This window comes from Prionailurus bengalensis, chromosome B3, assembly GCF_016509475.1.
Source record: "Prionailurus bengalensis isolate Pbe53 chromosome B3, Fcat_Pben_1.1_paternal_pri, whole genome shotgun sequence".
Taxonomy (NCBI): Eukaryota; Metazoa; Chordata; class Mammalia; order Carnivora; family Felidae; genus Prionailurus; species Prionailurus bengalensis.
The window spans coordinates 57623471-57637308 of NC_057355.1; the positions used below are offsets into that span (position 1 = coordinate 57623471).

The 13838-nt window shown below is 37.5% G+C and overlaps 1 long non-coding RNA gene across 1 annotated transcript; it reads left to right on the forward strand.

Annotated features, from left to right (window-relative positions):
* Positions 1–2348: 2348 nt before the first annotated feature.
* LOC122467847 lies at positions 2349–9165 on the forward strand. Its single transcript, XR_006293094.1, has 2 exons — positions 2349–2460; positions 9056–9165. It is a non-coding gene; the product is annotated as an uncharacterized LOC122467847 (long non-coding RNA).
* Positions 9166–13838: the final 4673 nt, after the last annotated feature.

The following is a 13838-nucleotide window of genomic DNA, read 5'->3' on the forward strand; positions in this document are numbered from 1 at the left end:
TATATATATATATATATATATATATACTATATGTATGTAGTATTCTAGTATACTATATATATATACTATATGTGTGTATATATATATATATACTAGTATAGTAGTGTATATACTAGTATATAGTATACTAGTATACATATATATATATACTATATGTATGTAGTATACTAGTATATATAGTATAGTATAGTATATATATACTATACTATAGTACTGTAGTATTATACTATATATATACACTGTATATATATATAGTAAAAAACATAGTATAGTATATATATACTATATATATATACTATATACATATACTATATATAGTATAAGTATATAGTAAAAAAACAGTATAGGTAGGGTTTGGTACTACCCATGGTACCAAATATATACTATATATATGTAGTATATATATATACTATATATATATATATATACTATATACATATACTATATATATATATATATATATAGTATATGTGTATAGTAAAAAAAAACAGTATAGGTAGGGTTTGGTACTACCCATGGTTTCAGGCATTGGCTGGGAGTCTTAGAACATATCCCCTGTGGATAAGGGGAGACAACTGCATATATATGTATATAATAATATGTATAGGTATATAAGATATATAGTATACAAATATAATTATATTATATATATAATTTTTATTATAAATTATAATTGAAACATAAATTTATATAAATGAAGATATGTCATAATGAATACAAAGACTGAGAATATGGGTTCCTTTGTATGTTTTTTGTTTTATGTTTGATAGATCCTTTTTAAAATATTCAATTCTACCAATATGTATTTAACTTTTATTGTGATTCTTTAGGCTCATTTATTGACAAGGAAAACATTGCTTCTGTCTGGCAGAACTTACAATAGAGAGGTGGAGACAGACAATTAAGGGTCCAATTTCAATACTTTGATAAGCACTATGATGGAGGAAATAGAAGTAGCTCAAATCATTGCCTCCTGTAGGCATGGGGAGGTTGGGAATGGCACAGAGAAGGCTTCCAGGGAAAACGATGGCCTAGGTGGGAAACTGAAGAGTGAGCCATGGAAAGAGGACTAGAAGGAAGGAGAAAAGCACTCAAGCAAGGAAGACATTTGCAAAGTGACAGATGTGAGGTAGGGCAAGGAACATTCAAGGAACTAAAAGAAGCTAAATATAAGTATGTTAGTGGATGGAAGAAGTGAAGCAAGTGGGCATGAAAGTGTACAGAAAGAAGGCTGGAGAGCATCACATAGAATATTAAATAAACATACAAAAAACTATGGGGCCACAAGTATGCTGCACAGTTGAAGACTGCTGTTGGATTTCACATGTATCCCTTACCTGGCTCTACTTCCCTGTCACTCCCAACTCAGCTAGCATCTTTTTTCTGTTTTTCTAGCTCCATGAAAATGTTGCTCTCTGTCAGTTGCTCAGGCAAGAATTCTTTGCCTAATTCACACACCCAGTTGAATCACCAAGACCTTTCAGTTCTGCCTCCTGAATTGTTCTTGTACCTTCAACTTTTTCACATCTCCATAATCACTATTGGTTGATCCCGGTTCACTGCAATGGCCAGGAGGTCTTCTTGCCTTGATACATCCTTTCCTTTGCCAATCCATTTTCCACAAAGCACTTGCCTCAGCTGGAGGAGGAATCAGTGGGGGGAACACTGGGATGCAAGAAGGGAAAGTGAGAGAGATTTCCCACCAAATTCTGACATAGGGCTGTCAGACTTATTAAATATGGTGAATGTACCTGGCTGAGTACTGTAGAGAAAACAGGAACTCACTGTCTTCCGGTGTCCCCTTTTCTCCCTTCAACACCTCCGCAACACAGAGATACACATACACACATTCTTATCTCTAAAATACCTGTTGCTAGGACACAGCTCTGAGAAGCAGCCTGAGAAGGGTGACTGTGGGCACTGAGTTTAGCAGCAGGCACAACCCAGATCCTCTCTGTCAGATCTTCCGTGCGCTGCTGTCCAAATATCCTAATTGTCTGTAAACACTGTTAGGAAACTGTCAGCCGCTTGGAATGGCCAGCTTCCTGTAGATGAGGATATACGAAAAATCAAGAACGCCCCTTTTCCCCCTTTGCATTCCATGACCTCTGGTACAGGAAAAAAAAATGACAGCTAGGAGCTTAAAAATACCACGAATATCACTCATCTCCTGAATTCTCAGGGATACTGTTTGAATTTTTCATCCTTAAAACAATTAAAAAGAAAAAAAAAAAAGAAACGAAAAGTATTGTGGGTACATTGATCCCATCACTAGTCAAATCATTGCCTTTTTAGCTTCATTTGTCTCTCAATATAGACAAGTTATTTCTGTGCCTCATTTTCATCCATTCAGATATCAACAACTGAGCTATTTCTCCTTCTCTGACTCAGAAGAAAGACAGAAAACTGTGAAATAGCACGAGGAAACAACTTCTTGCGGAAGCACTTTGATACCATAAGGTACTGTCAGCAAGTAGGAAGTCGGCCTTTACTTAGAACTGACTTGGGAACTGTGTATTTAAAGCCACGCCGTCCGTTAGCAATTCCAGTGAGAGGAGGTTTTACTGTGACGGAGTCACAGAGGACTGAGTTTAAGCAGATCTTCGTGTTTCCTGAGACTTTTGGTGCCTGTGCCAAAGCATAAGCCCAGTTTCCATTCTATGTCATGTTTAGTGGGTTTTATACTGCTGTCATTTCTGCGATCACACTTGTCATTTTGTCAGAATCAGTACTAGGGAGAAAATTAAACTTCCCATGGAAGATAGATCCTGAGTATGTAAAAATACAGTCCCAATACTTTTTTTTTAAACATGCAAAATCTGCCCTTTTAAAGTGTCTGATTTTATGAGTTTTGTCAAATGTATATAGCTACAGTATTGCTTCTACAATCACGAGACCAAGTATCTCCTTCATCCCAACAAGTTCTCATTTACTCCTTTGCAGCCAATTTCCTCCTCCCACCTACTGAACCCTGGCAATCGCTGATCTACTTTCCATCACTAGATTATTTTTTCCTTTCATAGAATTTCAAATGAACAGAATTATAGAACGTGTGATATTTTGTTTCTGGCTTCCTTTACTTAATACAACGTTATTGAGATTCAGCCATGATGTGAATATCATTAGTTTCCTCCTTGTTATTGCTGAAACACTTTCCAATGTATGGATATTCCAAAACTTGTTTACCCATTCTCCAGTTGATAAATATTGGATTTGTTTCCAGTTTTTTTTTTAATTTTTTTTTAATGTTCATGTACTTTTGAGAGAGAGAGACAGAGCATGAGTGGGGGAGGGGGAGAGAGAGAGGGAGACACAGAATCTGAAGCAGGCTGCAGGCTCTGAGCTGCCAGAACAGAGCCCAATATGGGGCTCAAACTCATGAACCATGAGATCATGCTTGACCTGAGTCAAAGTGGGACACTTAACTGACTGAGCCACCCAGGCGCCCCATCCAGTTTTTTAATTATTAGGAGTAAAACTGCTATGGACATCCTTTTACAAGTCCTTCTGTGGACATGTGTTTCTGTTTTCCTTGTGTCAATATCTAGGAATGAAATTGCTAAGGAGTTTGAAAAGTATACGTTTAACTTTGCATTCCCATTAGTTGTTCAATACTTTTGTCAGCATTAGGTATTGCTGATGTTTTTTGCTATAGCTATTTTGATGGGTGTGTAGTGACTTATCATTGTGATTTTAATGTGCCTTTTCCCTAATGACTAATAATGTTGACCATATTTTCACATGCTTACTGGCCATCTGTGTATTTTAGGGAAGTTTCCGTTCAAATTTTCACCTCTGTTGAATTGAGCTGTTTGTCTTCTTATTTTTGGTTTGTTCCAATTGTTTTTTTAAGTTTAAAAAAATCTTTTATTTTTATATATAATATGTAAGCAATTCGATTTTTTAACATAAAATACAATAAGGATTACTGTTTGTATTGCCTATCAAATTATTATTAACTTTTTATTATAGAAAATTTAAAACTTATTAATAAGTAAATAAAATAGAATACTGAAACCCCATGAACCGATTATTTGGCTTCTACAGTTATCAGTATTCCTCCATTCTGATTTTCTCTATATTTTCATCCATTTTGTACCTACCAATTGATTATTATTATTAATTGTAGTAGTATTTTAATTACTTTTTTTAAGGTAAATTTTACATACCAAAATACAGTAATTTCCCCGTTTATTCCCAGGGAATACTTTGCAAGGCCTGCAGTGGATGCCTGAAACCGTGGATAGTACTGAACACGATACTATGTTTTATTCCTCTGCATACATCCCCATGATAAAGTTTAACTTATAAACTAGGCACAGTAACAGATTAATAATAACTAATAATAAAATAGAACAATTGTAGCAAAATACTGAGTTTGCAAATGTGTTCTTTCTGTCTCTCCTAAAATATCTTATTGTACTGTATTCACTTTTCCTCTTTTGATGATATGAGATGATTAAATGCCTACATGATGAGAGGAAGTGAGGTGAATGGTGTAGATGTTGTGATGAAGCGTTAGGCTACTACTGACCTTCTGACAATATGTCAGGAGGACATCTGCTCCTGGCCACCATTGACTTCAGGTAACTGAAACCAAGAAGCGTGAAATGGCATATAACTTTATACAAATCATAGATGTACAATCCTAAAACATGGATACAACTGAGTAACCCACACTCCACACCTATATCATAATATGGGGCATTCTTATCTCCCCAGAAAGTTTTTCAGTGTCCCATTCCACTCATCCGCCCTTCACCCCAATCTAGGCAAATAGTATTATGAGTCTCTTCTCACTTTAGATAAATTTTGCCTATTCTAAAGCTTAGCATAAATGGAATCATTCCACATGTACTATTTGTGTCTGGCTTCTTTCGTTCTGCACATTATTTGGGAGAATCGCCATGTTGTTGAGTGAATTAACAAGTCTTTCATCATTATTATTGAGTAGTATTCTGTTTTATGGCCATACAGTAGCATGTTTAATCCAGTTTTCTGCAGATGTACATTTGGAGTATTTCCAGGTTTGAACTATTGTGATTAAAGCTGCTATGAACATTTTTGTCCAAGTCTTTGTACGGACATATGTTTTCATTTTTCTTAGATAAATACCTAGAAGTAGAATGCTGGGTCCAAAAATAAGCAATTTAAAAGAAACTACCAAATTTTTTTCAAAGTGGTTATATCACTTTACATACCTATCAGCAATGCATAAGAGCTCTGGTTGTTCCAGGTCCTTACAATATCAATGTTGTTAGTCTTTTACTTTTTAGCCACTTTACTGGATATTCAGTAATTTGTCATTTTTATTTGCATTTTGCTGATTTTAATCACACTGAATACCGTTTTATATATTTATCAGCCATTTGTATTACTTAATTTGTGATGTATCTGTTCACATTTTTGCCCATATTTTTATGAGATTTACTTTTATTTTGTTATTAAGTTACAGGAACTCTGAATATATTCTGGATACAAGTCCTTTGTCAAATATGTTTTATGAATGTATATTTTTGAAAACTTTTCTCTGATATTACAGCTTGCCTATCCATGTTCTTAATGTTTTTAATTATGATAAAAAATATTCTTGCATATTGTCCTTTTTTTTTAGTTTGTTTTTACTTACTGAGAGAGAGAGAGAGAGAGAGAGAGAGGGAGAGAGAGAGAGCACAAGCATGGGAGGGGCAAAGAGAGAGGGAGAGAGAATCCCAAGCAGGCTCCACTCAAACTCATGAACCGTGAGAGCATGACCTGAGCTGAAGAGTCAGATGCTTAACTAACTGAGCCACGTGTGCACTGTCTTCTAAAAGCCTTATCAATTTACTTTTTGTGTTTAGGTCTATCATGCAGTACAAACTAATTTTTGTGTATGGTATGAATAATTTTTTGTTTCCATATGAATATTTATTTGTCCTGGGACTATTTGCTGAGAAGACTGTTCTTTCCTCTTTGAAGTTATTTGTCACCTTTCTTGCAAGTCAATTTTCTATATTAGTGTGGGCTCATTTGGATCCTCTCTCCTATTCTATTGATTTATTTGTCTATCTTTATGATAATAACATACTGTCTTGATCAATATAACTTATAATAAGTCTTGAAGTCTGGTAGTGCAAGACTTCCAACATTTATTCTTTTTCTTTTTCAAGATTGTTTTGAAAATTCTAGGCCCTTTGTATATTCATACAAATTTTAGTACAGGCTTATCTAACTGATAAGCTAGAATAGATAAGAATGTTGTGATAAGAATGATAAGAATATTGTGATTCTTATTGAGATTATATTCAGCCTATAGATTAATTTTGGGGAAATGGACTCTTAAACATATTAAGTCTCTCAAGCTATGGATATGTCTCCCCATTTCTCCCATTAATGTTCTGTGGTTTTAAAAATGGAAGTTTTTCATGACTTAAAAAATTTATTCCTGGCGCCTGGGTGGCGCAGTCGGTTAAGCGTCCGGCTTCAGCCAGGTCACGATCTCGCGGTCGGCGAGTTCTAGCCCCGCGTCGGGCTCTGGGCTGATGGCTCAGAGCCTGGAGCCTGTTTCCGATTCTGTGTCTCCCTCTCTCTCTGCCCCTCCCCCATTCATGCTCTGTCTCTCTCTGTCCCAAAAATAAATAAACGTTGAAAAAAAAAATTTATTCCTATTTACTTTATGAGTATTTTTATATAATTATAAAATGAATTTTTAAAATTTTCTTTTCCAATTGTTGACTCATAGTATATATAAATATAATTGTTTTTTGTACATTGATCTTGTATCATCAGGTGTTATGAACCTCACTTATTGGTTTGAGAAGATTTTATTGCTGTTAATTCCTTAGTTCTTTTTTTTTCCTACCAAAAGAAGTCATGTTGTCTTTGAATAGGGATGATTTAACTAATTCCATTCCAATCCATATGTGTTTTATTTTTTCTTCACTTATTACAATGGCCAAGTCCTGCAATAAAATGTTGACTAGAAGTGATAAGAGCAGACCATACATAAATCCCAATCCTAGTAAAATTAGGTATGATGCAAGTTGTAGATTTTTCATAGATGTCTTTTTTCAAGCTTGCCAAGAGAATTTCTTTTATTCCAAGCTTGCTAAGAGAATTTCTTTTTCTATGTCATGAATGGATTTTACAATTAGTCATATGTTTTGGCTTTATATATTAAAACAATGATGTTCAACACATCACAGTACTTTTCTTCCTTCATTTGACACTATAGTAGCTTTCACCGATTGAACTTTAAATGTTAAAACACTCGTGAATTACGTGGATAAATACCACTTAGCCACAGTGCATTATCATTTTTAGAAATTACTGCATTTGCTTTGCTAATGTTTTGTTAGGGATATTTACACTATAATTACGAGAGTTTTTGCTCTATAATTGGTAATGCCTTTGTCAGGTTTTCTTATCAGGATTATGATGGCCTCATCAGATTAGTTTGGAAATATTTTCTCCTCCTTTATTAACTAAGATAATTTAATTTTTTTCCTAAGTATTTCATAGAATTCGTTAGTGAGATCTTGGTATAGAGACAGTAGTTCTAGAGAGAGATTGTTTTATGAATGAGTTTTCTAAATTGGTTCTGGGGTTTCTGGAATTCGCTCTCTAGCCTGATTAAATTTGAAGATTATTTCCAGTAGTGATGAGAACATTGATAGTCCATGGTGTGATCTGGCAATACAGACACACAAATACCACTGGATATTCCTAATTATCCACTTATAAGAAGCAAGGATCTGGATCTCTTTGCATATGATTCTTTTAAACATTTTGATCAAACTAACAAATATAATGAGATTATCTTACTGTTCCTAATGTTGTTGGACAATGCAGTGAAAGAAAAGGATGAGGTCAGGCATTCAAATTCCCAGCTCAAATGTACAAATGACCTGAAAGTCTCTGTGTTCCCTGAAGGAGATCCTTATCTCCTGTAGTTGAGGGCTGAAATTGCTGAGAATCAAAACCAGAATCTCATCCTACAACTGGCTGGATTATAATACAAGGGTGTCTGCTGTTAAAGTGAGGGTACCAATTGGGAAGGAATGGGATCCTAAGGGTTATCATGTGGATATGTGAGAAGACTCTGATAAAGCTGGAGACATTGAGCCCTACATTCTGAGGAGTTTTCTTTGCCAGTGGAAGTAGCCTTTCCACCCAATATGAAGAGATTAACTCTGCATTGCCTGAGGAAACAGTAATGGCCTGCCCTGTGGTAGTTTCCATGCAAACTAATGCTAATTTTCCTTGGGATGGGCCCCACCACCCTTCTTTGCTTCTAGACGTAACACTAAAGCCTCAACACATCCCTAAAAGGTGAGGTACAAAGTGTGGCCTGTGAGGAGGTGCACTACATTCCAAAAGAACTACTTGAGTTTTCTAACTTGGACAGAAATTGGAGAACATGTGTGGGACTGGACAATAAGGGTGTAGGATAATGGTAGAAGGAACATAAAGTTGGATCCCTCAGAATTTACTGATATGGGCTCACTAAGCCGAGATTCTGCATCTGATACTGCATCTCAGGGAATTAGAAAGTGCTCTAACAGTTTGGTTGGTTGGTTGGCTGATATGTGGACTAAAAAGTTCCCACAGGGGCACCTGGGTGGCTCAGTCGGTTAAGCGTCCGACTTCAGCTCAGGTCACAATCTCGGGGTCTGTGAGTTCGAGCACCGCGTTGGACTCTGGGCTCTGGGCTCATGGCTCAGAGCCTGGAGCCTGCTTCTGATTCTGTGTCTCCCTCTCTCTCTGCCCCTCCCTCTCTCTGTCTCAAAAATAAATAAACGTTAAAAAAATTTTTTTTAATAAAAATTAAAAAAAATAAAAATAAAAAGTTCCCACAGGAAACAAGTTTGAAATGTCAGACTTGCCTTGGTGTAATGTAGAGGTAGAGATGCAAAAGCTCATGGAGATTGGAATGTTAGAGAGAATTTGTCATTTTAGACATATTCATCCACCCCGGGAGGGTCTAGAAGACCAATGTTTTACAAGACTGAGAGAAATAAATTTCGGAGGGAGTCCCAGCATCTTTGAAGAGCTTTGTGATTGATCTTCTCTGTAGGCCAGACCTTAGGATGCCAAACTGCAGTTGCTGAATTGTGAAACTTAAATGCAATGGGACGGATTGGATCATGGGGTGGCAGGAGCCAAGTGGCAGCACTAAAGGAAAGGTGAGTGTGCTTATCTTAATGGACAGCAGGGTCAAAGCAGCAATCAGAGTAGTCTGACTCATGCAGACTCATGGGGTTGACTAGTCCATCATGGTGTTAACAGAATAAAATAGATAAGAAGCCTACTAAGTTCTTATTTGATCTGTATAAGAAGAAAAGTTCTAGGTCAAGTGAAGAAAAGTCTAATCTGAATCATAAAAATCATAAAAATACAGGTCATGGGATTGAACCCTGTGTCAGGGTTCCTCATGGCTCCTCAGTCAATTCCCAGATTTGAACCTTGAATGAAGGGGAGGCCAGGCTCCCTTAAGGAAGAATGTATGTTCATTGCCAAAAATTTATGATGTTACTCTTTCTCCCAGTCTTCTCCAGAGGCCCTTACAGCCTCTCATGGGTGTAAGTGTACATTGGAGAAAAATACATAATCAGATCTTTTAGAGATGCCTGGAAACTGGCTCTGAACTGACATTAATTCCAGAAGAACCAAAAACACTACTGAGATCTACCAGTTAGAGTAAGAACTTGCGGAGGTCAGGTGATCAATGGAATTTTAGCTCTGGTCCATTTCACAGTGGGGCCAGTGGGTCTGTGAACTCATTCATTCTTCAGTTTTTTCCCCAGTTACAGAATACATAATTAGAATAGATATGCTCATCAGATGGCAAAATCTCCACATTGGTTCCCTAACTCATCCAGTGAGGGCTATCTTGGGAAACGTCAAGTGGAAACTGCTAGAATGCCTCTACCTAGGAAAATAGTAAACTGAAAGTAATAGTCTATTCCTAAAAGGATTACAGAGATTACTTCCGTCATTAGAATAGGGGTGGTAATTCCCACCACACCCTCATTCAGCTTGCCTAGCTGGCCTGTTCAGAAGACAGATACATTTTCGAGAATAACTGTAGATTGTCGTAAGCTTAATCAGATGGTGACTCCAATTACAGCTGCTGTACCAGATGTGGTTTTATTTCTTGAACAAATTAATACATCCCCGAGTACCTGACATGTAGCTAATGATCTGGCAAATGCTTTTTTAACATTATACCAGTTAGTAAGGACCATCAGAAGCAGTTTGCTTTCAGCTGGCTAGGCCAGCAATATACACTTACTGTCCTACCTCAGGGGTATACCAGCTTCTCAGCTGTGTGTCATAATTTAGTTCACAAGAATCTTGATTGTTTTTCCCTTCCATGAGATATCACACTGGTCCATTATATTGATTTGACTGAGTGAGGAAGAAGTAGCCATGACTCTAGACTTATTGGTAAGATATTTGCATGTCAGAGGTTGCATAAACCCAACAAAAATTTAGGGGCCTTATATCTCAGTGGAATTTCTTGCTGTGGAGCATGTTGAGATATTCCTTTTAACGTGAAGGATAAGTTGTTGCATCTGGAAGCGCCTGATTGGCTCAGTGGGTTGAGCATCTGACTCTTAATTTCCACTCAGGTCATGATCCCAGAGTGCTGGGATCAAGTACAGGGTCATGGGATTGAACCCTGTGTCAGGCTCTGCACTGAGCACAGAGCCTGCTTGAGATTCTCTTTCTTTCTGTCCCTCTCCCATGCTCATACAATCTCTCTCTTCCTCTTAAAAAAAACAAAAACAAAAACAAAAACAGTTGTTGCATCTGGTCCCTCCAACAACAACAACAACAACAACAACAAAAAGCATAATACCTAGCAGACCCCTTTGGATTTTGGAGGCAACATATTCCTCCTTTAAGTGTTACTCCAGCCCATTTACTGAGTGGATCCATGCTCCAAACACTGATGTTACATGTTCCCCATCATCCTAAAGCAGCCTGGCTTTAAATAATGGTGGAGTGGCCTGTTGAAGGCTCATTTACAGCACCAGCTAGGTGGCAATACCCTGCAGGGATGGGGCAAGGTTCTCCAGAAGGCTGTATGTGCTTTGCACATACATAATCAATACAGGGTGCTGTTTCTCCCATAGTCAGGATTCATTGGTTCAGGAATCAAGTTGGTGATAATTATAGGGAACTGGTGCATGCTATTCTAGAGACAAGTAAATCCCAAGATCCGGAGTGTAAATTGTCAGGTGGAAACTCAGGAGAGCTAATGGCTTAGTTCCAGTCCAAGTCAAAGGCCTGAGAACCAGGAGAGTTGAAGGTGTAGTTCCTCTCTGAAGAGCAGCAGGCTCAAGACTTGATCTTGAGATCTTGAGCTTCAGAGCTCAAGTTAAAGTCTGAAGGCAAGGAAATGGCTAAGGTGTGCAGGCAGTTAGCAGGAAGAATTCTATCTTATTCAGGGGATGGTCAGTCTTTTTGTTCTGTTCAAGCCTTCGCTTGATTGGATGAGGCCTACACACATTAGGGAGGACAATCTACTTCACTCATTCTACAGATTTCATTATTAATCTCAACCAAAAGCACCCTCAAGAAACATCCAGAATAGCATTTGACCAATTTTAAGTGTGATAATTGTTACCAACTAGAGGGCTGGTCTAACTAAGCTCTCACAATCACAAGAATCATGAGGGTCACTAATGTTTAACTAAATGTGTTTAGCAAGTGTTTAACACATATTTAACAAAACATAAACAAAACAGGAAGAGTCCAAGAGACTCGATCATCTCCTTTTCACGAGTTTTCTTTAATCACAGCAGACGAGATTTGATCAATGTGTTTTTCCCTAGACATTTTACTACAGCATTAGGACAAATCTGATGAGGACAAATTTTGGTTGAAAGAGATGATTATGGGCAATGTATGAAATCCTGCCAAACACCAGCTATTCCCCTCTTCTCTATTTCCCAGGTATAGGGAGCTAAACGAATCAAGGTTATATAAAATTCAAGTCGGCTATTGTAATCGACAGGCATGACCTATTTCACCACTTTAAGTCCCCCAGTATGTGAAAACCTGACATAAAAGGAATTGGGACCAGCTGTTCTTTCTTTGTACTGAGGACCTAAAAGGAAGAAATAGATAAACTGCTGCATTGGAGATTAAGATCAGCTATATAAGAAAATATTTCTCAATGTTGAAAGTGATTAAACTCCCCAATGGGTAACCAACCATGGTGTCTGAGGGAATGTGTATGTGTGAGTGTGTGTGTGTGTGTGTGTGTGTGTGCGCGCGCGCGCGTATGTGCGAACATGAGATTGACTGTATCTCTTCTGTGCTTAAAAATGATAGCATATGCTTTTATCTCTTGTGAGTTTTTAATCAAGTCACTGTCATAAAGGGTTGTGTCAAATATTTAAAAGATACTATTTAAAAATAGGCCTCATTTTCCAGGATGCATAAGGACTATCCAGCATAATAATGTGGCAAGATGACACATTTCAGTAATTTTGGGCTTTGGAGCCCTTTAGAAGAACACAAATTAAGTTCAATTAAGTGTCAATACTATTTCAGATCCCCAGTGCACTAAATATTATATTTAGTAAATACCCAAATGCCAGAGTTTTCTAAAATTGTTTAAGCCTGTGCGTTGGAAAAAAAATCTTTTTTTCAGTGGGCATGGGCATCAGGAGAACTTGCCTCAAGATCCATCTCTGCCATAGAAAGGCAGGGCTATTGAAAGGTTATTCTTCATGCTGTCACTGCCCTGAGCTACACTATGGATGGACCCAAAGGTGTCCATGGCCATGGGATGCTACAATGTCTGGTTGTTCCTAGGATTAAACAACACTGCATGCCATGTAGACAGGTCTGTAAAAATCACCTTTCTTCTGCTAGACACTCCCCATGGGCTTTCAGCCTTGTTACTAAATAACCAGGGTAAAGTTACGTATGGAAATAGGGTCTAGGTCTGTAACTTTGAGCACTTTCAAGATACGTGTCATAAGGGCTTGTTAAGATCTGTTTTCATCCTCAATGCAAATTTATTTGAGCCGAGTAAAGGGGAAATGGGTAAGTTGAAAATAGCTAACACCTGTATTTTTGTTCCCTGGCACTGTATTAGTCTGTTTGGGCTGCATAACGGTACCACAGACTGGGGAGCTTAAACAACTGAAACTTATTTTCCAACAGTACTAGAGGCTGGAAGTCTGAGATCAAAGTGCCAGCAGGCTTTGTTTCTTCCGCAGTAATGCTCTTTGGCTTGCAGATGGCCACTCACTGCCTCTTCCCATGGTTTTTCCTCCGTGTAGGTTCATGTGCCTTTGGGGTCTGCCCCCATGTTCAAATTTCTTCTTATAAGGATATCAGTCAGATTGGATTAGGGCCCACCCTCAGGGCCTCTTTAACTGAGTCACATCTTTGAAGACCCTGTCTCCATATATAGTCATATCCTGAGGTTGAGGGTTAACACTTCAACAGAGTAATTTTGGTGAGGGTAGGGGGCACAATATGCCCATAACAGGTGCGATTGTGGCGCCGTCACAAACATAACTGAAGATCTATCGAAGAAAAAACACTGATATAATTGAAACCACTGAGAAACCATGCAACAAAATTTGTACTCATCACTTACCTATCCTCTGCTATATCTTCTAAATTTTCTCTGCTCTTTCTTTAAAAAGGAGAATTTCTAAGCCAAGTCTGCAATATTGGAATGAATTAACAGATTAACAGGTAATCACAGATTACCAAAATGATAGCATGTCATTAGCTTTTAAAAATCAAATTAAAAAAAAAAGATGTAGGAAAATGCAAGCAAAACAACATCGAGTAAAATAATTATGAGAGAAAACTTTTTACATATT